This window comes from Lissotriton helveticus, chromosome 3_1, assembly GCF_964261635.1.
Source record: "Lissotriton helveticus chromosome 3_1, aLisHel1.1, whole genome shotgun sequence".
Lineage (NCBI taxonomy): Eukaryota > Metazoa > Chordata > Amphibia > Caudata > Salamandridae > Lissotriton > Lissotriton helveticus.
Window position 1 is genome coordinate 1,817,139,031 of NC_136061.1, and position 22,546 is coordinate 1,817,161,576.

Genomic DNA, 22,546 nt, shown 5'->3' on the forward strand with positions numbered 1-22,546 from the left:
GCGTGGGAGCGTCCGAAAGTTTTGATTTCTCAAGCACATGACACAGGAGTCTCGTGTTATCATTAGATAACCGATGTTTTAAGAATCCCACCTGGGAGTTATTAATTAAGGATGGTAAGACGTTTAATCTGCAGGCTGGTGTTTTCGCATAGATTTTACAATCAAGATTTATGAGGGAGATTGGTCTATAGTTTTTTGGTAGCAATGGGTTCTTTCCGTCCTTCGGTATAACTATTATAGTTGCTTCACTCATCGTGGGGGTGACGGTATTTTTCAGTGAGAAAGATTGGAATAGGTTAAGGAGTACGGGGTTAAGCTGGTTCTCAAATGCTTTATAAAAATGTGCTGTGAAGCCGTCAGGCCCAGGAGCCTTATTATTTTTTAATGATTTGACCGCGGCCAAAATTTCTTTGAGCGTAAAAGGGGCCCCTAATTTAGTTTTCTCATTTTCCGATAAACGGGGTAAATGAATTGAATTTAAATATTTAGAACATTCGTCCAAATTAAATTAATTCTTGTTCTTGTAAAGTTCCTCATAAAAGGATTGGAAGGTGCGTAGGATATCTTTCTGTTTGGTATGGGTGTTGTTGACCTTATCTTTAATAGAGGTGATGTGGAATTGTTTTCTCTTGTGCTTAAGATAGGACGCCAGGAGTTTCCCTGCCTTATTGCCCTCGCAGAGTTTCTGCGCCTTGAACTTATTAATCCAAACACATGCACGCTTACTTAGGATGGCGTTATATTTATATTTCAAGCTGGTCAGGCGATCTACAACTTTTTTGTCATGTAAGTTCGAGATGTGATAAGTTTCCAGTTGTTTGAGATCTGTTTCCAGAGCGTCTAATTCGGCATTTAATTCCTTGTTCATTTTAGCTCTAAGTCCTATAAATGTACTTATTGTGGTCTTAAAGGCATCCCAGACTGTAAAGCTATCTGATTCTGGTCGGGAGTTTATTTCAAAGTATTCTTGTATGGCAAGCTCTATCAGTTTCTTATGCTCAGGGACCAACAAGATCTCTTCGTTAAGACGCCATCTCTTCGGAGGGATAAGGGTGTGGGAACCTGCTAGTTTCACATGAATACAAGAGTGATCCGACACCAAGATAGGGGCTATACCCGTTTCGTCAATAAGGTGAGTAAAAGGGTCTGAAACCAGGAGATAATCGATTCTCGAATAAGAATTGTGTGGTGGGGAGTAGAAGGTATAGTCACGTCCGTCAGGGTGCTCGAGATGCCACGAGTCATGTAGATGGAATTTAGAGCATAGCCGAACCAGTGCCTCATGAGAGCGCGAAGGGTGATACGCACATTTAGAGTGCCTATCCAATAGGGGGTCAAGTGGGAGGTTAAAGTCCCCGCCCACCACCAGGAGCTCATCTGGGGGGATGTTTTCTAATTCTTTCGAGACGTGTTCCCAGAATTCGGGGAGATCTACGTTAGGCCCGTATATATTTACCACGTGTATATGGTCCTCATCTCTTTGGAGGTGAGTAATGCTCAGTCTGCCGTCAGAATCAGTGGCGTGAGATATTAGGGCTAAGTTTGACTTTTTAGAGATAAGAGTAATCACTCCTCTTTTTTTGTGAGCAGCCGGGGAGCATAGCTTGTGTGAGGTCCAATGTTGTTTAAAGAACTCCGCATCTTCCTGCTATAGTTTAGTCTCCTGTAGGAGAAATATATCACCTTTAGTTTTAACCAGATAGTCTAAAATTTTCTAACGTTTAACTGGGTGATTAAGCCCTTTGACGTTTAGCGAGACTGTATTCAGAGAGGCTGCCAAACTCTTATCTGGAGCCATGATAGGTATTTGGTTGGTAGGGGATAAGCTGTATGCTGTGAGTTCTGAGACCACAGAAGTTGGTCCCTCCTGAAGGTGTATATACAACAAACTGTGTTTTCAGATTGGGCCAGTCACAGAGATGCCACTGAGTCAAGTGGTCATGCCTCTGTTCTCGATGCCAGAGTATGTGGAGCAGATGCCATGTCATGTAGTAACTCATTTCGGTCGCGTACCACACGGGATAATAGCTCATGGTGGCAGCACGGAGTGGATAGTACAGAAAAAGAAAGAGGAAAAGAAGAAAAGAGAGTAGAACACAGCAGAATAATACTGAAACATCCGTATGAACTCCCCATTTGTCGAATGCATTACCCTCCCCCCTAACCCTACGCCCACCCACCCAACCCTCTACCCCTAAGACAATAAGAGCCAAAAAGGGCTGTATGAGAAGAAAAGCAGACCCACAGTTCCTGGATACCCTTCACTGATCCTGACTTCCTGTGTCACAAGTCTCCGTCTTCCTTTTATTGGAAGGACCTCCTGACAAGTCCATCTCTTGTTGCGGTGAGCCGTTTAGGTAACTTGATAAGTTGAGTGGATTGAGGAAAAAGCGTATCCGTCCATGATCCTGAACTTTGCTGGACCTGAAAAATAAAATTGAATATCTCTAGCCCGTAGCTTCTCTCGCAAAGACAAAAAACCTTTCCGTATCTCCACTGTTTCTCTGGAGTAGTCCTGAGTGAAAATAATGCGGTTCCCTTCCCACATGATGTGCTGATTTCTCCTTGCATACTGCAGAATTGCTTCCGTATGTTGAAACCGGAGGGGTTTGCATATGAGGGGTCGAGGTCCTCTTGTACGTTGTGAGGAGGTCGGTACTCTATGGGCTCTACCTAGCTCTAGGCCATGTTGAAGTTTGATCCCTGTAACTGTAGGAATCCATGCTTCCAGGAAGGACGCATATGATTCTGCGTCTTTTTCTGCATTTTCCGGCACCCCGAAAATTCGTACATTACCTCTCCTGTTGCGATCCTCCAATTCCGTAGTCTGGCGTCTGAGATCACTGGCAGTGGATTGAAGGAGCTGGATGGCCTTAGCGTTACTTCAGGTTCTATCTTCAGTGTCACTGATCCTTTGTTCAGCTTCGCCCAGTCGAAGGTTCATGGCGTTCATATCCGCTCTGATTGCGGTAAGTTCAAGTTGCATAGAATCGGTGTTACATTTCGTAGACTTTGCTAGGTCGTGTAGGTCCGCCAATTTTTTTAGAATCATATCGAAGGTGCCAGAGAGGTCCCCTTTAGCTTTAATAGGCGAGTCCGAAATGGAGGATTCAGGCCGAACCTTCTTGCTTTTAGAGTCCCTATCCGCCATAGTGAACTCTGGACGGGGGCACTGAGCAGGTTAGACACTACTGAGATATTAAAGGCTGGCCGTGTCGAGGAAGCAAAGGACCACAGTACATAAAGCTCCGGAACCTACGGCAATAGGATTGGCGAAGGGCGCAGGTCTTATGAAACTGGAGACCGGAAAGCGTTATCAAGGGTTGGGCCTCCTGGTAGTTATTGAATTGGTACTAGAATCCCGGTTGGTGATCAGTAGAACCTGACCTGCGTGGCTGGGTACATAGATCTAGAACCGAAGAGCGCACAGTGGTTGCACTGAATTCCTGCTAGTATGACTCAGGGCACTATCTGGTAGCATGTGCGACAAGAGGCGGAGAATAGCTCTATGTCGTGGCGCAGGCATCGATTCACATCAACAGTAGGTATGTATTGCCAGGTCCACCCTCTGTGCAGTGGCTGTGCAATTACTGGTAGTCCTATACATGTAGTGGCTACTTGGTTAAGTATAGTGCCTGATTTCTAAGGCCACCTGTAAGAACCCTGAGTGCAGCGGCTTCAGTACTAAGCCTGGCAGTGTGGAGAGCAGTGTCCGATTTCCGCCATCTTGAAGTCAGGCTTTTTTCTTTAAAGGAGACATAGGTCCTGAGCTCAACTTAGATATTGGTACAATGAAGTATAGACCACAATAGGCTCTATATAACACTTATCCTTGTCCAGCCGGACAGGAAACTTTAATCATAGATTTGATAACAGTTTAATATACAGTATGAACACACAGCAACGAATCGTTACAGTATAGCACACTCCTGTGCCGTACCATGGGGAAACAGAAGGGAAAATAAGAGAATAGGAAAGGGTGTATCAGGCAAAGAGAACAGACAGGTCACTATTTTGAATTAACGCAATTTGTTAGTGTAACCTGAAGCGGCGCATACAACATTAACTTAACAATGCAACAAATGTATGCCCACTCAGAGGAGTCGACGTTTCGATCCCGCAAACAAAATGACAAGGGATCATCTTCAGGACTTAATTGGATATTTGCCTGTTTGGAACATTATCAATAGCCTTCGGAAAAAGTGGACCAAAGAGGGATGAACGCACGGCAATGTAAAAATGGTCCCAATGGTTCCAGCAGGGCTCGGCATGCAAGGTGCTAGTACTTAAATTTGGACTCCTAAACTTAGTCTCGATGGAGTGTCAGCGCGTGTGCCGGCTGTGCCGTACGTGAGGCTGGTGGGGCGGTGCCCTCCGTATCCTTTAGGAGTTTAAGCGACCCTTGGATGAGGGTTAAGTAATTTGGGGGGACCGGGGAGGCTTGATGGCCACAATCAACAACGGTCATGAAATCAAATGATCCGCTTATGCGGACAGTGCCGCAACGTACAGAGGGTTTCAACTCTGTACATTGCGGCACTGTCCGCATAAGCGGATCATTTGATTTCATGACCGTTGTTGATTGTGGCCATCAAGCCTCCCCGGTCCCCCCAAATTACTTAACCCTCATCCAAGGGTCGCTTAAACTCCTAAAGGATACGGAGGGCACCGCCCCACCAGCCTCACGTACGGCACAGCCGGCACACGCGCTGACACTCCATCGAGACTAAGTTTAGGAGTCCAAATTTAAGTACTAGCACCTTGCATGCCGAGCCCTGCTGGAACCATTGGGACCATTTTTACATTGCCGTGCGTTCATCCCTCTTTGGTCCACTTTTTCCAAAGGCTATTGATAATGTTCCAAACAGGCAAATATCCAATTAAGTCCTGAAGATGATCCCTTGTCATTTTGTTTGCGGGATCGAAACGTCGACTCCTCTGAGTGGGCATACATTTGTTGCATTGTTAAGTTAATGTTGTATGCGCCGCTTCAGGTTACACTAACAAATTGCGTTAATTCAAAATAGTGACCTGTCTGTTCTCTTTGCCTGATACACCCTTTCCTATTCTCTTATTTTCCCTTCTGTTTCCCCATGGTACGGCACAGGAGTGTGCTATACTGTAACGATTCGTTGCTGTGTGTTCATACTGTATATTAAACTGTTATCAAATCTATGATTAAAGTTTCCTGTCCGGCTGGACAAGGATAAGTGTTATATAGAGCCTATTGTGGTCTATACTTCATTGTACCAATATCTAAGTTGAGCTCAGGACCTATGTCTCCTTTAAAGTAACTACTGCCCATGGTCCTTTGCTACCCGCTGGGTCCCCTTGTTGTTTAGAAATTGATCTTGAAGTCAGGCGGCACAGGAAGGGCATAATCACTTTACAAGGCACCAACGATCGACACATTGCCAGCCAGTAAGGGCCCCACTGATTGTGGCTACAAGGGTAAGAAAAACGCTGTGCTGTCCGGTAGGTCGCAGAGTAGGATGCCGAATATTAGCGCGCTTCTCATGTTACGCCATTTTAGGGTCAGGCGCCTTCAGTCGGGATCTATAATGCGCTCCCGTAAAGATCACCGAGAGAAACCAAGAAGGAGGAATCGCGTCTCATTTGGCAAAGAGCGCTCACCTCTGTTGGCAGAATGGTGTACAGGGAGGTCCGTTATGTGCAATCCAGGTCCGGCTGGCTCCGAGTAGGGATCGCGCCTCTAAGATGGCGGTCGGGCATCGTGACTCCCGGGCGGACTTCGGGTATCGGCCAGACACGTTCCCTTAGGCGGAGTAAGTTCAGCGACCAGCTCACTAGGTGCACCGAGCTTAGCGCACCCCAGATCCACCTTCTAATCATAATCTCGCCTCCCGTAACCCGCTGATATTGCCGATGATCGGGCCCCTGTGTAGCGCGCAGACAGACTAGGCGGCCATTCACGATGCCGTCCAAGCCACGCCCCCTAGTCCTGTGCTTTTCCAAACCCAAAGTGTACTAAACCCTGTGCAACCAATTCATGTCATTGCGTGTATATCTAAATTGAAAATCTGCCTTAAGACACTTCATGTGGCGCTACATGTGCGGAAATGCACTCTCTTTTCACTTTTTTAAGCAAAGGTTTAGAGTGATTTTTGGCGCTGCACCCACATATGCAGTCTGGTTCCCGGCGCACATAGCCTTAGTTGCAGCGCTCAGAGACCTTATACTGCTGCACACAGAGGAAAAAAATTAGAGGGAACATTGGTTGCAACCCGCTTCAAGATTGGCTAACTCCAGGTCTATCTGTAGTTTATTAACACATGCCTTATTATTCATTTTATCGAAAAAGGGTTACATCTGAATAGAGGTATACTCTGTCATCGTGATGGGTGGACACCTCAGGAAGGTGAAATAGTGAAAACAAGCGGTTACTCACATGGGACCCAGCCCCGTGGGACTTGACTGTAAGCCGTCCGACGAGTGCGTAACGGTTGCATGCACGGCTTTCTTCTAAAAGCCTCTTTCAGCCTAATGCAGGTACACGGATCGTCGTGACCTGCTCTATATTTTCTATTGATGCTACCAAATATCGGAGCTATATCCATTTAATGAGGACTATCATTCCGCAACCTGGCAATAATACACGCACTGTCCTGGCCACATGCGTTTGCATAAGTTACTGGACTTCCGTGCAGTCTAGCCCTCCTGTCATCATTCCCCTCTCCCCTCAGAGGGTGCCCGGCTGGGTCCCATGTAAGTAACCGCTGGTTTTCACTATTTCACCTTCCTGAGGTGCCCACCCATCACGATGAAAGAGTATACCTCTGTTCGGATGTCCCTATAACGCTAGGTACTGAAGAGACCCCTCATTCCTACAGGGGTCGAAACGCCGTTGACGAAAATAAAGCGAACCAATCTTATCATTGATTTCTCTGGATGGTCGACTTTAATATTTTGTTGGAAACCATATGTACTGTTCACTAATATGTCACAAATTGTTGTAGGTTCCATGTTCACTGGGGACACAATGCACTGTACAATTGAATAACTGTATTTGAATAATTGTTTTTATATTTACATAAATAAGCATTACACACATCCAAGATTGTGTTTTGTACGGTACTTCTTCTGATATCGCACTAACCCTGTCCTGCATTGCGATTGCGCGTATGAATATTATCATTCTCCACAGATCCAATTTCTTCCATAGGAACCTGTTAAGTAGGGTCGGAGACTTGATTGTAGTTAAAGCGTAGGTTTATTCAAGGAAAGTAAAACACCCACAACCGGAGCCATTCAGTCGTGAAGAAGCCAACATCCAGAAAGACGTTAGGGAGGAATTGCAATGATTTATTTGTTCCACCTGAGTCTTTGCGAGATCTTATCATTTGTTCTGCTCATCAAGGACACCTTGGTGTTGTAAAAACTTGTCAACGCATCAACCAATTTTACCGGTGGCCCTCAATGGATTCACATATTAGGAGAATGATCGCTAATTGTACACAATGCCTCCTCTCTGACAAACATTGGAAAACTCTTTCCACTCCTTTATGTCCTGTACCTCTTCCGGCAGGTCCATGGGACAAAGTAGGTTTGGATTTTTCTGGCCCTTGTGATGTTTTACCAACTGAGAACAAATATCTGATTGTTTTAGTTGATTACTATACCATATGGTTGTATTACTCTTTTTGCAATTCTGCGTCAACTGAAAATGCTGTAAAATGTTTACAATCTGTGTTTGATGTGGAAGGTTTTCCCAAAACCATTGTTACCGACAATGGGGCACATTTTGTTTCTCAAAAAATGTGTTATTTTCTTAAAAGACATGACATTTCTCTTTACGAGGTTGCATTGTATTCACCCTCTTCGAATGGATTAGTTGAGAGGAGTAATCGAATAATCAAGGAGGGTATACAAACTGCAATCTCCTCCAGGCTAGACCCTTTGTCTTTTGTACATGACAAAGTGTGGGCATACAATACCACTCCACACTCCACAACCGGTGTTGCACCATTTACTTTGCTTAGGAGAAGAAAAGTGCATTCACTTCTCAATCCCAGTTGGTTACATGGGAATTGTCATTTATCTGTTAACTCTTACTCTATTCAGGAACATGTGAAAGCTAAACAACATTCTATGAAATCGCGTTTTGAAGAAGGTAAACATTCCTTGATCAGCCCTTACAAAAAGGGGGTTGGGTGCTCATTAAAAATCCTAAAAGAGTTCTGAAAGGGCAAACCAAGTTCTCTTCTCCAAATTTAGTTACACATGTCAGTAAAGGTTCTGCCCTTCTTGATAACAAAGGATGGTGGCACAAGCGGGTTCTTGTTAAGATTTCCCCACTTCAGGCCCATGTTATCACAGAACATGCCGCTTCAGAGTCAGAACATTGTGATTGGTTTGATTTAGCTTATGAATAACCCTCTTCTAATCCAGCTTTGGAAACATCTGTGGGGTCACAATCTGCTGTCTCTGACCATTTGTCATTACCTTCAGATACAGTTTTGGAAGAGTCTCCCGAAGTGACAACTAAAAGAGCTTCACGTTTAAAGCAATTGTCCTGCAGATTGAGAGACTTTATTTTGGAGTAGATTTGTATTTGTAAATTTTCTGTTTCGTTTGTTACCCTTCAAAGAGGGGAAGATGTTATATAATTACTTACGCAATATTTGTCTTCTGTATTCCAAGAGTCTTGTGGTTGCATCCACGAGACTCGTTCTATGTCTGTGTTCCAGCGTGTTGTCCTTCAGTCGTGAAGATTCCCCACAACCAGAGCTGTTCAGTCGTGAAGAAGCCAACGTCCAGAATGATGTTAGGGAGGAATCTTCACGACTGAAGGACAACACACTGGAGCACAGACATAGAACGAGTCTCGTGGATGCAACCACGAGACTCTTGGAATACAGAAGACAAATATTGCATAAGTAATTATATAACAGAACCATTGTTTCTTATTATTCATTTAAAGCAGTTGCTCTTTAGACCAAGATATGCGACTCCCAGGGGAAAAATGGGCAGCGTGGATGGCGCAGGCCACAATCCAGACAGGCGCAGACAGGCGCAGACAGGCGCAGACAGGCTTGACTTTAGTGCGCCAGCGGCGCATTCACTGTGCAGCCGCTTTTATGTTACCCCATGACCGAGAAGCTAGAGCGCTGCCTAATAAATGCATAGCTTCCAGTGACTCAGTGACTTCCTGCCGTGCAGAGACATTGACTCTAAGTAAGGTGGTTTCCCTCCCGATGCAGCAGAGCAAGGTAAGTCAGCAAAAATCGATGGGAGCAGGCTTTTAAAATTAGAGCAGAGAGAGGTACAAATTCTAATTCAGAACAGTAATATCTAAAAACTTTCACAACGTTGACTTAGTCATGGTAGTGTCACTCATTAATGATGGTGCTTGAAGATCATCAGGGAGCTGGAGGGCAATGTGGGTGCTGCCAAGCAACCATCGTCCAACTCTCACCTTCGACACGATGCCACATCCGGGTAGTAAGTGCAACATAAATGTTTCAATAGAACAGTAGAACATACTGGTATAGGACATCCCCTGCCTCCTATATTGCAATACAGACAAGGCTGGCTGGTGGAGTACCAAGGAGATTTTAAAAGTTTATTTTGTGTTGAGCAAGGGTAAAGGACATAAATGCACTGTTAGGCGTGGCATAGCACAATGTAGGGCTGCTGTATAACCCTTCCCCACTTAGATGGCTATGCTTTCATTTAACTCTACATGCCTTTTAAAGTTATCATAGTTACTGGCAATCACCAAAGCTTTAAAGTTTTGAAAATTCTCAGGAGTAAAAACGAATCAGCAGAATGAATCACATCACAGGAAGGGATGTCATGTGACAAAAGCAAACATAAAAAGTGACACAATTGAAGGGATAAAAACATAATGCATGTAACATTAAAAGAATAACACCCAGACCTCCCTAAAGTAGATTCTTGACTGACACAAGCAGTAGAATAGCACTCTGATGTACAAAGGATGTTCAAAGCTATTAATGTAATCAACTTACAAAATCCGTTGAGCCATCAGCTCTGTGGCGAAAATAATTCCTGAAACTTCTACAGTATCAAACGGCTGTTCTGCACACAGAACATTTCTGAAAGAAACCTTTTTTAGAGTTTTGGGGAATAAACATTCTTATCAGTGATGAATTGTAGCCAGCTGCAAGAACTTAACCCTACTTGAAAATGAGTTAGTCCAACTCATCAAAAGCGAGACCTCAGGTCTCATGATTCATTTAGGCTGGTCTTGCTCGGCAATGTGAAGCACCTCCTGCTTTCTTGACTCGTGTCAAAAGTGCAAAAACTCCACCTGTAAATTGCTGCTATTAAAATCTGCCTGCTTCAAAAGCTTGTGTGCTTGCTAGTTAGGGGCATATTTATGAAACTATAGCAGAGCGTACCGCAGCAAATCATCTTGATACCCTGCGCAATAGGAAAAGGGCAGGAATGCGTCGCATTTAAGGGAATAAGGCATATTCCTGCCTTTGCCACGCTTTAGGCAGCCTAGTGTCAACGCAGGCGCCATTGAACCATGGTGCAAGGGTGCCTGTGTTGTATGCAGGATTGTTTTGTTCAGGAAGGAACATCTTCCTGCACAAAAAACAATCCCAGGAGGCATATTACTCTATGCAGAATGCAGCACACTAGAAAGAGTAAGCAACAGGGAGAAATAAATACATTTCTCGTCTGTACACCTTCCCTGGGAAGACGTAAGATTTTGGCACATTCCCAAGTTTACAAGTTCTTTTAGGAACACCAACCGCAACGCCCAGGGAACACCTACCCCGGGCAGAGTAGCGCAACACAGCGATTTGTGCTGCGCTACTCCAGATTTAAGAAGCCACATAGAGCCACGTAGAGTGGCTTTGCCTGACTTCATAAATCTGTCAAAGAGGTTTGCGTCACCCATGTAATACCTTGCGTGGTGCAACCGCGATGCAAGTCTCTGATACATATGCCCATTAGTGAAGACTTTGTAAAAAGATGTAGTAGACATCCTTGCTGACACTTTTAGCTATTCCTTAGTTCATGTATAAATCAAAGTTGTGGCTTTCTTCCGTGGAGTGAGGCACAACTGACTCGCTCCCTTCCTTTGTAGTGCCTAGCAGCAGGGAATCTCTTAAAGTCGTCACTAAGCATTGCTAAAGGTGGCTGGGAGCACCAGATTGCCCCAGGAGACGCACCAGTTATAGCATTCACAGATGTGGGGTGGGCTTTGCAAATGTTAACTTGTCAAGTTCGACATGGTGCTACTGAAATTAAATATGCGGAATAGGTATTTAAACAATAATCAGAAGGCGCGTTAGGCCTAGCAAGCGGTATTGAAGGCGCCGTATAAATAACCATACAATACGAAATAATACAAAAATCCGAAGCCCTACCCGGGTTCCATACTGTAAACAGGTGCTTTTTTTACGAGTTCGTATTCTACGGATAGTACTTCTGACTAAAAGGCGGGATAGTCCGGGGAGGCCGGGCTGTGCCACGCGCATGGCACGCGAGCACGCTGCAGGGGGAGCTCTCCTGCCACTTGACGGGCGAGCACGGCTGGGCACGCGACAGTGTCCGTGGGAGGAGCCTGCAGGTGCGCTGCACGAGCGGAGCCACCATTGGTCGGCGACTGAAAGGGGTCGTGTGCCGCGGGCAATGCCGCGCCGGGATTGGCTGGTGGCGCGTGGACTGCTTCTGCAGGTGGAAATATTTCAACGGGCCGCGGGTGCGTCCCCAATATTTTCTTTTAGCGACGTTTGCTGTCACAATTCCTCTATCATGACGGGCTGTAGCACTAGCTTGCAGACTTCTCCATCTCTGCGCTGCCGTCGCCCCGGCCAGCCGGGCCCCCCTGCCTGCTCCCGCCGCAATGAGCGCGAGCGGCAGCGGGTACGGCTTGTAAACTTGGGTTTCCAGGCGCTACGGCAGCACGTGCCACTTTGCTGCGCGACCGGGTCGCCCCGCAGACTGAGCAAAGTACAAACACTGCGAGCCGCGCTGAGCTACATCCGAGGCCTGGAGGAGCTGCTGCGAGCAGCCCAGGGCAGTCCGGAGTCCGGGGTGGAGGAAGGGGAGAGCAGCCCTGACCCAGGAGCAGAAGAGCAAGACGGAGAGGAGTCCGAAGGGTGCTGGTTCTACAACGAATGAGTTGAGCGCGTCCCCTTGGTGAGTGACATTTGAACTCTGTGTGCGTTTTGGTGGTGCCCCCTTACCTTTTTTTACGCATGCTTAGATCCTCATTAACCCCTGAAGGATCTATGTTCACATTCCCAACAGTTCTTGGAGTCGATTATCATCAATTAAACTGCCCCTGTTCTGTGCATTCGTACCTGCCCTCTGAGGTAACATAAATGTTTGCTCCCACACCAGCTATACCTCATGGCTGAGTTCGTAAAGCCCCCAGTACACATTCTATTCTGCGTACAGGTGCAGATTATACCTCTGGAGTTTTTGTTAGAATTACATATAATGTATACATTTACCTCGCTCAGGAGCCTTTCGTGTTCAGGGGCACAGCTATTAAATAATAGTGCACCCACAATGTGGACCCCCATCCTAAAGTGCGCCTATTTGATCTACTGAATAGAGTTGGCAGAGGGTGGCATTCCCTTTGCTTAGCGTTTACATTAGTGCCCACGGTGCCTTTTGCCAAGTCAGAGCTTGTGTATGACATACTAGTTGTATCATTCCTGGTACACGACAGCTTTTTAACTAGAAAAGTGGGGAGGGACAAAACAGTGCCTCTTGACAAACGATTTATTTGTCTCCATGTGTCACGGACTTACGTTTTCAGCGGGTATTTGCATTGCAAATGTATTTAACTTGTAATGGCGGAGTCCTCCCTTTGGCTCGGCAGTGTGGAGTGGCAAATGAGCCCGAGACACTGGAAAGCTCATTTGCATTGCAAAAGAAGGCGCTCATGCCTGCAGACTGCCCAGGAAGGTCCTAACCGCAAAAATTGGTCGGAAGGGGGGATGTGTGTGTTTGGGGTGGTGGTAGATAGGGGGGGGGTGTTAAATTGGCGTAAATTGTGTGAAATGTGCCTTGTTCTAGTCTAATCGTCTCTTATACTTTGCAGCCACGTCGAGAAGATGCCCGAGGACCCACGGCCTGTGAATCAATGATGACTGGAAAATGAAGGGGACCCATCTTAGCATCACGTGGCCTTTTGCGGGTGCTTCTGCAAGCTTGTATTTGTGATGAAGATCACTCTTCTCTAGCGCCTTTCCTGTGACCTGTTATGGATGAGACGGCCACCGGAGGCTCGATCTCTCTTGCTAAGCACGAGAAATCTGCTGTTGGGGGCACCTCTGTTGGATGGCCAAGCTCATGTCTGCCCCTTGTGAGCCGCTGAGATTGCTACTGCTGGCTTGCACTGTGGTGTTATTCTCAGGTGACATTCAGTATCCTAGGCTGATGTGCGCCTCTGCTCTCAAAACCCACTACTTTTGGTGACTTACAAGGTAGCGTTACTGCCAGGTTCTCCGTGATTTCTCATCCTCCAATCCACAATATGTAGCTTTGCGCAAAAATATCACCCATGTTAACTGTGACCTTCTGCTGTATGCTGCCTCCCTGTAGTGGGAGGTTCTGCTGTCAGATACACTACTGCCACTGCCACATCACGTGACCTGCTGCTCTCAGGTGCCCCCTCAGCAGCGGATTTTTTTTCTTTTGTCATTCCTGACAGCTGCTCATGGCACCAGAAAAGCATAGGACTTCTACCTTACATTAGCATACTGTCAGTAGCACGGATGCTTCTGGACTGTTGGTTATCACTGGCCAACACTTTAAACCTGTTTTCTGTGACTGTTTTGTGCCCATTCGTTCTACTTTTTTATGCAGTTTTCTACAGGGCCTTGGTTTTAGCTGGTAGCCAGGGCAGCTTGATCACACTTACATTGTGTAGGGTTTTCATTATCAAAACAAACATCACTGGCATTAAGTTGCTTCTCCTGTAGCCGAAGATGCAATGCAGAGTGCTGTGTGATTATCCTTGAAGGGGCCACGTACCTATAATTTATGGCAAGAGTAATGCAGGATAACTCCACCCCCGTTGTTTATTTATTGGCTTCTTTGCAGTTTCAGAGTGGGTTGACTTGTTGCAGGTTCTGATTATGCTTCCTTCTAACATCCAAGATTGCATCTGTCCATCGCTGGTGGAAATATGTGCCTGGCACTGACGACATTTAATTTTTAATTATTATTCCAGTTATTGTATATGGTAAAAATAGCCATCCTCCTTTATTGTTGGCTTCTTCAACGCAGCTAACTCCACTAACCTCTTCAAACAAGATGTTTCTATAAGTGCTATGATGATTTAAGTGTGATGCTTATTATTTATACTTGCAAAAGGTATGTTAACCCATTGAGCTATTGTATCAGCAAAGGCATCAAAGTGTACATTGTTTTACAAGCTGGATCAAGGCTTAAAAATATGCTGAAATGGTAGAAACCTCTTCAAAAAAGCATTTGGATTAAGGATTCTGAATTAGGCTTTACTTACATCTTCTGTACTATTAAGGGTTTCTTGCTTGTGCAGCTTTGCCAAATCAGTAACAGGACTGGCTGAAGTTCAGTTTGGTAGCGATTATACCTGGAAGAGAAAGAAAGTAATTGACCCTCATTATGAAGATTAACACAGAAGTTTTGGCATTTTGTTATTGACACAAAGGAAATTATGCAAGTTTCGCCTGCCTGAGCTTAATTTCCTTGTGTAAATCATGCGAAATGCCAAATATTCTTTATCAATGTGCGACAAAGCAGTCCAGCACCTTGCATGCAGTACGGGTGTGGAGAGGCATTTCTCTTTCAAAATATTGCAAAATTGCATGTGACATGAACAGCACCCACTTGCTTCAATTCACGTGTTTCCTGTGCTCCTGTAATAGGATTCTTACCTGAACTAAATCTCGTTCCCCATACCTGACATAATAGGGCAATCTCAGGCATTTGGCTTTTCAATCGAAACATAAAATTATGCAACAATGAACCAGCGAGAAGGAAATATTGCCCTAGCTTGATTACAAGTCGGCTAATGTGGTGTGCCTCCCAGCTGCTTCTGAATGGTGCAGTGTTCGGCACCCCCCAGAGCCCAGTTTTTTTTCCAAGTGCAGAAATACACCCAGTAAAACCAGCAGATATGAAGGTAGAAGCAGAGGACTGAGGCACAAAGCTGCTACAAGCTCACAGCAGGTAGGGAGCATGTCATGCTGCCTGCTGGAGCCTGTCTTGCCTGGTGACATCCTCCTTACCTGCTGAAAATAGACTTGCTTAGATCAGGTTGTTTTATTCAAAGCAGAAAATCCACCTAAATAGGAGAAAATCTGTGGCAAAGGCTTGGTAACTATGGGCCCAGCAGGTTGTACCCCTTGCTTTAATTCTTACCTGGAATTATGTGTAAAGATAATGCCTGGAATCTGTAGACGGAGTCCTAGAGATGCAGAGGTGGAAATGGATTACATAAAGTAAATCTTTTCCACTGCTGCAGCAGTAATAACAGCAAAGCAGATCGCTTCCCTGAGTCCTTGTGCTAACGCACACATTAAACATCTGATGAGAGGCTTTGCTGTGAGTAGCAGTGCGTGTAAGGAGAGGACAATAGTAAGGGGCTATCAATCCCTGTGTTAGATGGAAGTTACTTGATAAGGCCTTCTATTGAACCTTATATTTGCAGTCCACATATACACTGGTAGGATTTATGGTTATTAGTGTAGAAGGGGTTAACTTGTGCACTTGTTCAGATTGGAGGCAATGACCATAATTTGACTCGAGGTGGAAGGAAAGGTGGTGAGGGGGGTCCTAGATTTTTCTATTGTAGTAATAAGTTTCAACTTCATTTGTGTACAGTTGGTAGTGTTCTGTTGGTTTGTGTTCAGAAAGTTGCCGACTTCCATGTGATATTAGTTTCAGTAAATCCCCAGTATGGAGTGGAAGATGTATGACTAATGCTGCCAGGCATGTGCCATTTAAACAGTCTATCCGCCTGATATATTTATTTGAGTTACTAAGAATAACATTTGGCACGCAAAATTCTCACTAAGTGACATTCTGCATCTATAGCTGTGACCATAAAGTGCACTTCTACAGAGTTTCCTGTCTCTTCATGGGACAATAATCTTCTCTTGGGAAGACCCCTCACACTTACAATAAATTCTAGCATGTGTCCACCCCCTTCCCACATTAGAAATGTTCTTGTTCCTTCTCTTGGTAGGAGGAACTACGGGTGCATTTCCATGGTGGGACACCTCTGGCAAGGAATATTGTGAATACTTTAAACTTTGAATAATCATAACGGTCTGGTTGGTTGATGTTGTGATTGTAAACATGGTTCTGGACCGATGAATCGTGTACACAAGGGATAGATGTAAGAATGTAAGTAACTCCTTACCATTATTACACAGGGAGTGCAACCAAACTGCCCAAACACTTTCAATACCATCAGATTTTCCTGTTTGATGTTCACATATGTTTGGGGGTGGACATAGACTGGAATGCCCACAAACATCATCCCGTTTGCAATGGAAACATTATTGCATTCAAGATTGGGGGAAGTCTTATTCCCCTCTTTCCAAAATCATTTGACGCACTACAGTTTATATTGGGCATGCAAAAAACTGTCTGAATCGAGTCAGGTTTTGTTTCTTGGCGCTAGATGCTGATTCGCAAAACCTGTTACACTTTTATGTAATCTTACGTGCCTTTGTCAATTTGCATCAAAGCGTCTAAAATTGGAATAAAATTGGAACATTCAAAGACAATTAGTACAGAGTACATGTTTTGTGGCTGATTTACAAAGACATGTAAGAGTAAACCGTATATAAAAAGACTACTCCTGTAGTACTACTTTCCGTACTTATGTATGCTTTTGTGAATCTACTTCATACCATCTGTGCAGCTGAGTCAATATTTTCAGTAATACAACACAGTAAGTATTGCAATTGGAGCGTTGATCAAATTCATTCTACCCCACCTCCACCATGGTCATTTTATTCGAATGCTATGCCCCTCCTCTATCAAAATAAATTGGGGTGAAGGAAACTGGGGGAGTGTGTACTTAATCCAATACTTGTGACACGTCACACCATCTGAATCCTGCATGATTGGAAACGTTTGGTTAGGCCATTTCACATAATGTCATACCATCGGAATCCTGCATGATTGGAAACGTTTGGTTTTGCCATTTCACATAATGTCAGGTGCATGGGATTTGAGTACTTTGCTCAGTGGTTCCGGCATTGGGATACTGGTAATGCCGTACGAGAAGCAGTACGAGTTACTTGACCAGTTTTATAGCTCATTGGGGTGAGATCTGTTGCATTGTCTCCCACAGGTCATAGGTTTGAATCATCAGGAAATGGTTACGGATTGTTCTGTTTGCCTATGGTTTTATTAAGTGCCTTGGTACCCCAGGCTTGGTTTTCACTAAATCGACTACATCTTATTATAAGAAGCTATTCACCATACAGTTTGTAGTTGGCAACATGTAAATGGCCAGCAAAATCACCAGTTCTACTACGCCCTTGACTTGCAAGTTGCCGTAGACTCACAAAATAAGTGAGAATCTTGCAGGCTCTACAATTATTACAGATTGCAGACATTATTTTGCAAGGGATCCTTCAGAAGCCCTTTTACATGTTTATTAAGTTGGTTTTCTGTGTGCTTTCCCTATGGCAGGCTCTAAAAATAGACGTTTCTAAATCCTGCTTTTCTGTTAAGTGCTCGTTCTACAGTTGATGTGTAAAAGTTCCACTTGTACAAAAATACTTATCTGAATCGCTATGCTGCTCCAGGTCACGGCTGGCAGTGGGGCCAAGCTTTGAAACCTTGCCAGTGGCTCCTTGAAAAACCTCAAAATTGTTGAAGCATTTAATGTTGGGATTTCAAGGAAGGTGATTATTTCTAGTGGGCCATGTGTGATTCCTGTACCCTGCCAGCACTGATATCCTATTTGGCTTGTGTTTATTTCCCTTCTTTTCGGTCCATTAGTTCTAATTGTTTTGCCCCAATTTTTCCATGTGAAGAATCATTTTGAGGCGATCTGAAGTTGATTACTTCTTTTCTGTTAAAGCACTTGTTTCTGTATATATGCAGTTATTTTAATAAGAAAAGGTAATTTTTATGTGAAATATATTTTATAAATAAAGACGTTTTCTATTTATGTATCTTCAGTTTCTCTTATTCTTTGTTCTTTTCATCTGAGCTCGCACACAACATCTGTATCCTGTACCTCTGTTTAATAAATTGGGGATGTGCTTCCTAAGAAGTGCCCAATTCCTCAACCATTTCTGAGAATGGAAGAAGCATATAGCTTGCATGAACTGCAACTGGCATGAGTCTACTCTGAATGGTGTAGGGCTTTGGGTAGCAAGCTAATTCTAAAATATATTCTTAGTTAGTAGAATTAAAGTTGGATCCTGGTACTGCATGTATGTACAGAGTACCCCCAGATGTACAATGTGCCCCCTTTTTAACATCAATGAGATGTAGAAACTTAGCCCAAACCTACAAAGTTTTGTTTTGGATGGGTCACGAGAACACCCTTTTTGAAAAAAGTAGCACTGTCCTTGATATATGAATAAGACTTGCTGCATATTCTGATGATAGTAGCCTTTGAACTTTTGTGCAGAGCATACATGACAATTTACAGAGTATATCACCAATAAGCTACTATCAGCAGTTAAATCCAAGTATCTATTCAGGAAGGAGGTAACTGCAGTTTCATCTAATATTAGGTTCAGAAGTCTAAACCATCACGCCACCAATTTATTTGTCAAAGTTTTGTGTCCTTGTGTACCGTGGTCTATATTTCAGGACAAAGTGGATCAGTAACTGACTGGAAGCAGTCAAATGCAGTTATCACCGATAGGTGGGCACCCAATAAGCCTGCCTCAGCAAGACCTTAGTACCTCCAAGAAAACCTGCATCAATCCCATGGTAACTAATCCAGCAACTGATCCCTCTTGCTTGCGGACGTCTCCCCCATACTTGGTGGCCAAACTGAGGGTAAAGCCCTTTTAAAAGCTATTTTTATAGGTTTTTTATGTTTTAATTTGAATTGCATAATAAATTAGACCAGTGCAATTCGGCATGGCTTTGTGGTGATTGTGTCACCAAAATTAGTATATTTTGTTGATGTTGCTTTTAGTCATGCAGGCATTTGTGGTTGGTTGACCATCAGACTCTGAGGTTCTGGGCAGTGAGCAAAGGTACTACCATAGCGGTTATGGGATTAAAAAAACATATCTGTGTTATGTCGCTTTACAAATGCTGCAGTGCTTGTGTTTCTGACTCCATCTTTGTCATAAACCCCCCCCCTTTCCTTGCTTCACTTTTTTCTTGGTGATTTACACTTGCAACTGGTGTTCCTCTGTTCAGAATCTGTGATGGGTCCTTTAAAGGTTTTGACCCAAACATGTACCCCTATTTGGTCCTTCTTACTGCGTTAAGTGGGTTTTGGGTGAGACTTTCATTCTTTGTTAATAGTCTTTGTTGAGGTCGGGAGAAGGGAGTCCCACAGGGGCACAAAGATGCCTGTCTTTTTTTTGTTCAAATTGTTTTGAAATAAGGACCTTGAACTGCAATACTTAACATGGTTTTGTGTGCTGCAGTGTTCAGATTAGGAACAGCCATGGTGGTTAATACATTTATATCAATTAATGACGGCAACAGCAAGCAAAAACCTGGTTTGGCAATGGCACAATTTTGATGGCTAGCTAAGTTATCAGCAGGCGCACATCTGCATTATAAAAAGTCAATCTGTATCACTGTCTGCAAGAAAGCATTCATTCTTCCATGGGGGCGGAATAGCGATCAAACACTCCACAAAAGGAAATCCTCCAAAATTAGAAATCTAATCCTCGAGCGCCACAAAACAGTCCAATCCTTGATCAACATTGAGGCTTTGTTTATTTCATGAATTCTCCACTCTAGCCAAAATGTTTAGTCTTTTACAGACTTCCTCATGACAAACAAGTAAAATCAATATTCACCTCAAATGAGTTTGAAGATATTTAAGGAAAATTACTGTCGCAAAAAGGATCCCTTACACATTCAAAAATTAAAGAGAGATGTTGAGCAGGCTTATATTTTCCCTTCCCACTTCAGTATGTCGTGGCGTTGTCTGTAGGACCTCAAGTTCACAGCGTACTAGCAAGAGCTAGAGCAGAGAATTCAAAAATCCTGGCTTGATTTGGGTTTGGTGGACTGACTGCAATAGTTGTTGTGGTAAAACCTGTTAAAATTGTTCTGTCGTTTTCAAGTATTAGATTTTTGATCTTTGTTGATTCTTGGCAGCCCACCAAAGTGGGCTACCAAGAGGCTGGCCAAAGAAGAGGTGAATTTGCCCAATCTTGACACAATCTCTGGGCTACTGAATAAAATTGAAATCATGCTTTCCAATTTTGAAATTTGATACCATGGTCTGTTCAGCAGAGTTTCTGGTGTCCCTGTTGAGCAAGTGGAAGTAAGGGAGAGCATCAGAAAAGGATATTTAACTGTTCCACCAAAGTCCTTCCCAACAAAACGAGGAAGTAGTTATGAAACAAGGCACCTCGTCCTACTTGTGCATAAGAAGCAGACTGGTCAACTGAACTACCCACTTAGGTTGATGCTTTCCTCCCTTCCTCTTATGTTACCGAATACTCTACTTGCCTGTTGGCAAGCTTCTATTTGCTGAACAAGCAAGGGGTCAAGTTCAGTGGTGGATGTGGAGCATCATAGAATAAACCGCCAAGATTACTTCTTATTGTTTAGGTAAGTTTGCTCCTGGGGTTTCTGGGAAGATGTATTGATGGCACAATACGCATTTTAGAAGTGCAAGTGCTAAAAAGAATATCAAGTGGGATCAGACTGTAGCAATACTTGTAATTGTCCCTGACTCCTTGCCATCATCTACCTACTCCCTGATGTGCCCGATGTAGAACACTGCATCTTCAGTCACAGCGCCCGCAGACCTGCAGTACTGCTCACACTTCCCTCCTACTACAATCCAATTCTCACCTAGTTTTCAATTTATTTTTAGTTTTATATTCTGTAGACCTGGGCCCTCTTTACATTAAAGTGCTGTACATATAAGTGAGGAATGAGAAAATAACGTTTGCAAACAGAAATGCATATCTGCGACTAGGACCAAATTATCTACTGTGAATGTGTACATGTACTCTTTAAAATACTCTGTTGTACAGTTGGGTCACAAAAACCTTTAATTATTGTACATGTTGGATAATTTCTTATTAAAAGGAGCATGGCCGGATTTGGTTTGAATTGGCTGCAGGACTGGGAGGAATGTATGGTACATATAGAGGACAGAGCAGACTTGCTTTTGAGAGAAGCTACATAAAGCGTGCGAGGGAGAGAGGAAAGACCAGCACTTGCAATAAGACCATAACATTTCAGAATGAAGGAACAGGAATACGGACGCCTTTTTGCAGTCATAAGTATTTTGAGGTTGGGAAAGGCTGTGAAGCCCTCCTAACCTGCCATGGAGGGGAAGATGGGGCATCCATGAAGAAAATGCAAGCCCTTAGGGCAATATTATGTGGAATTGGATACAGGTTGGGTGGTGAGAAATTATTTAAGCATCAGGTGGAAATGCAAACGAATAAGGTCTTTGGGATGGAAGCACATTGGGTAGAGTAAAATAGGTAAACGGGGGTGGTCCTCAAACATGAAACTAATTAAGGCAACCACCCTGGCATGTTGGATGAGATGTTGAGTGTCCTGTGAGGGCCAGAAGCAGTGGCAGATGTTGCAATGACTTGGCAGAGTTCAGGGATGGAGATCAGAGGTAAATGGGTCATTCTAAGGTAGCATGTGTCTATTATGGTGTTCTATGGGCGACCAACAAAGAGAATCTTCCCCAAGAAGTCATTCATTTCATAGTATTACTGAAGCATACATATCAATGGGTAGGATACCTCGGTAAAATGGATGAAAGCGAAAGAAATTCAGCAGATGAGCCTGAAGCATGAGAAAAGGCTTACCGATATGCCATATGATCAGTCGAAGGCCACGGGGCTGTAAACGAGGCAACATTAAATGAGTTAAAATTAGGCATGGGCTGGTATATTGCTTTTGGAAGTAGTGACTGTGATCATAAATGGGTACTGGGTATTCCAGGTTTTATCACATATCACCAATGTTGTAGACCTTTTTTCAAACAGTTTTGTGGTGTCCACGTACTCTGTTTTGATTTGTGTTTTCCATAAGATGAATGGGTGTGATTTTCTGTTGGTGTATCAACTTCAATGGGTTGTGGGTGAGTGTTATTGGTGTTTGATTGGAGAGAGAAGGATTGCACAAATTGGCGCGTGCATGCCCATTGCCAGACAAAATTGTGGGTGGGTGTGCGTGTTTGGCAGTAGTAGTGACATGGGCTTTTGGTTGCCATTATAAGCAATTGAATACTTATTTGGGCTGTTGTGGATGTATCGTTAGAACTGTGTCTTAATATGTTCTGCTGTATGATATTGTGTGCTTTGTTCAAAAGAGCATGGCTCAATAGAAGAAAGTGATACTCGACTTGATGTATATATGTGGAGGTGTTGGATGTTGTGCATAAAATGTACTA

General features: G+C 43.9%; 1 long non-coding RNA gene across 1 annotated transcript; it reads left to right on the forward strand.

Moving 5' to 3' along the window:
* The first annotated feature begins 11,662 nt into the window (after nt 1-11,662).
* Nucleotides 11,663-18,138, forward strand: LOC144823858 (uncharacterized). The gene is made up of 2 exons (XR_013608843.1): nt 11,663-12,141; nt 13,055-18,138. It is a non-coding gene; the product is annotated as an uncharacterized LOC144823858 (long non-coding RNA).
* Nucleotides 18,139-22,546: the final 4,408 nt, after the last annotated feature.